This window comes from Tenrec ecaudatus, chromosome 4 (genome assembly GCF_050624435.1).
Source record: "Tenrec ecaudatus isolate mTenEca1 chromosome 4, mTenEca1.hap1, whole genome shotgun sequence".
Classification (NCBI taxonomy): Eukaryota; Metazoa; Chordata; class Mammalia; order Afrosoricida; family Tenrecidae; genus Tenrec; species Tenrec ecaudatus.
Window position 1 is genome coordinate 14,675,568 of NC_134533.1, and position 6,760 is coordinate 14,682,327.

Sequence of the window (6,760 nt, forward strand, 5' to 3'; positions counted from 1 at the left end):
CCCTCACACGACAGGTCAGGAGTTGACCCCGTTGGGCCCATGGTCTTGAAGGGGCAGCACTCAGCCTCCCAGCTGTCCTCCATGCAACATCCCACCCGCCCAGTCTCTCCTTTGAGGGCTCACCCTAGAAAAGCAAGCCCCTTTGGCCGAAACACACCATCTGGGGAGAGGAGGGGCAGCAGAAATGGGGCCAGGTTCAGCCTGCAGCTGGGACCATTCCTTTCCTTTGCAAATGGGGGGGTCGGGGCGTGGTTCCAACTCTGCACACTCATCTGAACACAACTGCGAGGCCCCTCCAATGTGTCTGTGACTCTTCTGGATCTTTCTCCCCCCTGGAAGTCACAGCGACACAGAACTCAACCTGCAGGTCAGAAGAGAAGCACAGAGGAGAAGCCAAGGGGACAACTGGGGTCTGGCCATGAGTCTAAAGTAAAGAGAGAGAGAGAGAGAGTGCAAGAGCGAGCGAGAGTGAGAGAGAGCGAGCGATGGGTTGCCGTCGGTCCTCTACAGAAAACCATGTATGTGCCGCCAGGAAACGGAGCGAAAGAACAGAAGGAAAAATGGGCAAGAGGTGATGGTGGTGGGAGAGCGAGAGAAGCACAAAACAGGCACTAGATAGATACAGCCAAGAATGTACTAGAAACCACTTGTTAACAGGTGACATGCATTCACAAGCTCTGTGTTTCCGTCGTGAGAAAGGAGGACGCGTGTCGGGCGCGGGAATGAGGACTGCGGAGCAGCCGGTCGGGGGGCTGACCAGGCTGTGGGCTTGCTCTAACGCACCCCACACCCGATGCCCTGAGCACCGCAGGCTCATTCTTGCTCTTTCTGAACCACTTCCTCTCTGGGCCTGGCTCCCCCAAAGATGGCAGAATTGGGGTTGGCTACTTGATTGAGGGGCGTCGCGACTGTTAGGGGTTTGAGCTGGAGCCGAGGTCTCTGTGCTCGTTCCTCTTCTGTGGGTTCTCTGAAGTCCATGCCGGACCCTCGAAGGGGAGGGCCGTCTCGGAAATGACTCCCCCCCATTGGGGGGCCTGTTCGCTGGTCCCCGGGGCGACTGCCGCCCCTGCCGCCTAAGAAGTCATCCCGGAAGCCGGAATTGAAGTCCTCCCGGGAATCCCAGCCACCTCTTGATTCTCGAGAGCCACCCATGCCTCTGTCATCTGGTCCACCTTTCCTGAAGCCAAAGCCGCCTTTATCTTGTTTTCTGCCTTCTGCAATGTCCACACGCAATGACCGGTCACCCAACAGCGCGCCGTCGTAAGTCAGCGCTTCGTTGAGGGAGTCCACCTCGTCAAACTCCACGTAGCAGAAGCCTTTGAATTTGTCTGTGTCTTTGTCTCTGACTAGCCGTACACTCCGAATGCTGAGATCCTTAAAGATAGCGTCTATGTCACCCTGAACTGTATTAAAGGGTAGATTTCCTACATAAGCCGTGTAGGGGGGCTCCGTGGGCAGTTCCTTCTGGCTGCGGGAACCATGGCCGCCAGCACTGCCGCGGGACCCTCTGCCGCCGCCGAAGCTGCTGTAGGCCCGATCGTCGTAGGTATCGAAGTCCACCATTTGCAGTCTCCGCTCCGTGAGGAACCAGGGCGAGCGAGGAAGGACCCCGCAATATAACTCCCCCCGCCCTGCCGCGGGGCTGTCCGCCGCTCCGCCTGATCGCAAATCGCACGCACGCACGCGCGCGCGCACGCACGCACGCCGGGCCGCTCCTGGCCCCGGCGCGCACTCCGGCCCCTCAAATTTAATTTCATTGTGAACTGAGAGCATAATTTGTATGATTTGTATTCTGTTCAATTTTTTATGTTGTGTCATATGACCCAGAATGTGATTTATCTTGGTGGTCCAAGTGAACTTGAGAAGAATATGTATTTTGCGGTTGCTATAAAGGCCAATTAGATCCATTTGATAGGTGGTATGTTCTGTTCAAAGGAGCCTGGATGGCATTGTAGTTAAGGACCCGGCTTCTATTCCAAAGTTTAAGCATGTGAACCCACCATTTGCTCTGTGGCAGAAAGATGTGGCAATCTGTTCCATAAAGATTACTGATTTGGAAAATCTAGGGGGTACTTTAGAATTGATTGGATGGTATTAGGTTTATGTTCAGTTAAAAATATCATTAATAATATTCTGTCTGTTTAATCTCTCAATTACTGTTAGAGGGGTCTGAATTCTCCCACTATGATAGTGGATTTTTACATTTCTCCTTAAAGTGCTATCAATTCTTGTCTCACAAATTTTGACTTTGTTTTCAGAACATACACATTTTTAATTATTGTGACTCCTTTATCATTATGTTGACCTAGAGTTTGCAATACACGTGTACAACTAATTCACCATCAAATGACCATATGCTGGTTCACTACCTGCACAAATACTTTAGAGCAGGAAATTCTCAATTCCTTCCTCCTATCCCTTATAACACATGCATGTAAAATTTGGACATTGTAGAAAAGAAGACCACAGAGAAATTGAAGCATTTTAATTAAGGGCTTGGAAAAGAATATTGAAAGTATCATGGGCTATCAGAAGGACAAACAAGTTTATCTTGGAAGGACTACAGACAGTATACTTCTTTAGAAGGGTGACTTTTTATTACATACTCAGGACATGGTATGAGGTGAGACCAGCCCCTGGAAAAGAATATCATGATTGATAAAATAGTGGATCAGCGAAAAATAAAGAAGGGCATTAAGGAGATGAATTGACAAGCTGGCTTCAAGCATGGACTCATACATAACCACAATGGTGAGGACATGGGTCTGGGCGGTGTTCCTTTCTCTTGCACATGGGATGGCTATGGGTAGGAACCAATTTGATGTCCCCTAACTGCAACAGCAACACCCCTTATAAGTGGCTGTTAGACATTTTATTGATTCAAAAGGTATACCTATCTAATATAATGTTATTGCTATAGCACACGATGTGCTATGAGCTGATAATTAATTTTAATATTAGTGTGAGATACAATACCCCTACTCAGATCATAGCCCTGGTTAAAACAGTTGCAAGAACATTTCTTTAAACACGGAAGTGTGGGGATGTGATGTGCTTCTTACAGAAATGGATGTTGTGGAAAACTTTCTTGACTCGCTCTGTGTATGGATCCTGCATCTGGCTCAATAGCATCTAGTGTTTTGGACTTTTCAACATCACCTGATGTATTTCTGCCCATCCTGGAAGTCATCAGTGATCAATCATCTGACCTGCCAATTTTGGATTCATTTGCCTTTGAATGATCTTCCCTTGTAGTTCTAAGTTTTCCTGAAACAAAGCCATAGTTGAAGATGAAATGACACATGCTTATAAAGATTATAACCTTTAGTGTATCAGGGCTGGGAAAGAAAAAAATTCTCTTCATTAGTAAGTTGGGATGGAAAAGTGAAAGTAAACTTTTACATTGTATTTTGGCATGTTATTTTTGCTTCCAAAGTTTCCTATCTACTGCTCTTCTTCTTTCTTCCCACTCTTGTTCTTTCCCTTTGTCTTGCTCTTACTCAGTCAATCCAATCTTTATCTCCTTTTCATTTAAGACCAAAGGGGACCCATATATGCTACATCTTTATATTCCAAGCCTCTGTAAAATCTTCTTCTCAACATGATCCACTTCATAGAGTTCAATTTGTTTTAAACAACGTGTTTCAAAAATAAGAAAATAGAGAGCTGGGGCACTCTCTTCTGCAGATTATCTGATGTTTATTTGCTGGGTGTTTATGTTTCCTGGTGCCTTTTCCAGAGTAGTCTGAGTAGTGTTTCTATGCACTATTGAATAAATTTTCTTCATAGATACCAGACTTGGAGATGATCTCTAGATCAAGCCCATAGTTTTTCCTTAGGAACAAGGACCCAGTTTGAAAAAAGAGTTCCTTGACATCAAAATGCCTCAGAAGATTAGGGTCCTGAAAGAAGATCTTGGAGCCTAAGGAAGAGATCAACTAACAGAAATCTTCTCCCCACTATCACTCAAGAGGACAGGTATGTCCTGCCTGCATGGTCTTAGTGGTTTCATCTTTAGTTTTCACTGTGCCCTCAAATATTTTCTTAAATATCGGTGCAGCAATTTCATAAACATTTGAGGTTCTCTTCTTAATAGCTGAATAATTTCTGAATGAGATCAAGTCAAACATGCTATCAGCAGACTTAATGTGCACCTCAAAGTACTGATACAATAGGAAGCTCTCAGAAACCGTAAGTTGAAATTTATGTCAACCGTTTCTGAGTACATGAGCACATAATGAAGGAAAAGGAGTTAGAACCCTTTCTTAGAACATGTAAGTGAGTTACTTCAGCCATATACAGATCATTATGTTGTGGGAAGGATTCTGGAGTGAGTAGATATAACAGAGTTATTGATTAGCCTGTCAAATTCTTAACTCTAGTTTCTACAACCTCTACAAGAAAGCAAGATAAACAGAATCCAATGTCTGAGGAAGACCTGGACCTAAATATATATATATATGAAGCAGATATTGAACAGCCACAGAAAGTAATATTCAAAATACTGCTTGGAGTCATATAGGATATGAGGGAATCAATACAGATAAAGGAAAAAAATAATTGAGAAGATCTAGGCCATATACCAAAGGGAAATACAAGAGTTAAGGGAAAATGCAACAGAAGCAAAGCAAATGGTAAAAGACTTTACCAATAGACTGAAAGAAGTGAAGAATCATATCAGTGACCTTGCAGAAGGTCAAGTAGAACTCAACAAATCTGAAAGACAAGGAAACAAGATAATGAAAGGAGCTGAAGAAAACCTGAGAAAAATGAGAGATTCTATGAAGAGAAACAATATTGGAATGATTGGGTTACCAGAGCAAAACATAATGAAAAATCAACAGCAAAGGTAGTAAGGTCATTCCTAGTAGAAAACTTTAACTTATTTAAGGAGAATCAGATAATCATTCAGGAAATATAGAGGACAACAATTAGACTGAACCTTAAGAAGAATACACCAAGGCAAGTATTAGTCAAAATTTTCCAACTTTGAGGAAAAGCAGAAAAATCATACGAGCAGCTACCAACCAAAAACAAAACAGTCATATATAAGGGCAATCAGCAGAAACCATGAATAAGAGAAGAGAATGGAAAAAGTTGAAGGAGCAAAATGGTAACCCAGGAATCCTCTATCCATCAAACTGTCCCTCAAAATAGATGCAAAGATAAGGGTTTTCCCAGATCAGGAAAAATTTAGAGAATACGTCAAAAAAAAAAAAAAGAAAAGAAAAAGAAAAGACAGAGGAAAGAAAACATCCCCAATAAAATGATTAAAAATAAAGAAATGAAGAAAAGAAAACCAGCACTATAAAAATTATTTTCCACCACACATTGGCCAGAGGACTAACATCCACAAAGCACAAACATGAGACCACCACTATCCAGAAATCAGAACATTGTAATTAATGACCAAGATGTCTTTGACCTAATGATGAAAAAAGACAAGAATGAATCCCCTCAAACATACAAAACACAGTGATAAGTAGGGAGGGAGGAAAATGTCTATGGCAAAAGGTTTATATGACAGCAAAGAATTCACAATAGATGCAATAAACCTGAGCACCAATGGTATGATTGTTCCATAAAAAGACTAAGATTAGAAGACTGGATCCCAGCAAACTGTTGTCTGCGAGTAATGCATCTCAAGTTCACAGACAAAAACATGTTGAGGATCACATGTTGGCAGAAGGCATATCAAGAAAATGGCAATCTAAAAAAAAGCAGGATCTGCAATACCAATCTCTGAAAAAATTGATTTCAAGGTACAGGACATAACAATAGATAAATATGGGAATTACATAATGATTAAGGGTTCAGTAGAACAAGAGCCAGTGAACATAATAAACATATATGTGCCCAACCTGTGAAATATGTGAATCAAATCCTTTAAAAGATGCAAAAAGAAATCACGAGTACTGTAATCAGAGTAGGAGCCTTCAATACACCACTCTGAGAAGGATACATCAGCAGGATTGAAGCTCAACAGGAGGGAATAGAACTAAACTCTACAAGTAGACAACTGGACTTGATAGACATACTAAGAACTCTGCACCAGACTGCAAAAAATTCACATTATTTTTAACATTACACGGTATGTATTAAAAAATAAACCACATGCTGGGACACAAGTCAAATTTGTGCAAATTCAAACATATTGAGGTCACTCAGACTTCCTTCTCTGACCACTATACCATAAAGCTGGCAATCACCAAAAGAAAGATCAATAAACCAAGGGCAAATACTTGGAGGATGAATAATCTACTTCTTCAATAGGAGTGGGTATTGACCCAAATTAGAGACAGAATTAGGAAGTTTCTAGAAACCAATGAGAATGAGAGCACAACATACCAAAATCTATGGGATGCATCAAAGGCAGTCATCAGAGGATGCTCCATAGTGATTAGATTAATGCACATAAGAAGAAGGAAGAGAGACTTATGGTGGATGCCCTATAATAATAGGTTCAGCAGTTGGAACCGAGTCAACAGAATAACCACTCTAAGAGCAAAAGACAAGAAATTATAAAAATAAGGGTGGATATGAATGAGTGGGAAACAAAAAACTATGGAGAAAAACAACTGAATTAAATGTTGGTTCTTCGGAAAGAAAAAAACAGAAAAGTTGGTTCTTTGAAAGGATTAACATAATCAACAAACCATTGCAAACCTAACAAAAGATAGGAAAGTAGAGACATCAATATCACGTTGAGGGATGGAACAGGGAAAATTACAACAGGCCCCAATGAAATTAAAAGACTAAT

At 42.0% G+C, this 6,760-nt stretch overlaps 1 pseudogene; it reads right to left on the minus strand.

Moving 5' to 3' along the window:
* Positions 1-241: 241 nt before the first annotated feature.
* Positions 242-1,595, minus strand: LOC142444620 (eukaryotic translation initiation factor 4H pseudogene; annotated as a pseudogene).
* Between the last annotated feature and the right edge of the window lie 5,165 nt (positions 1,596-6,760).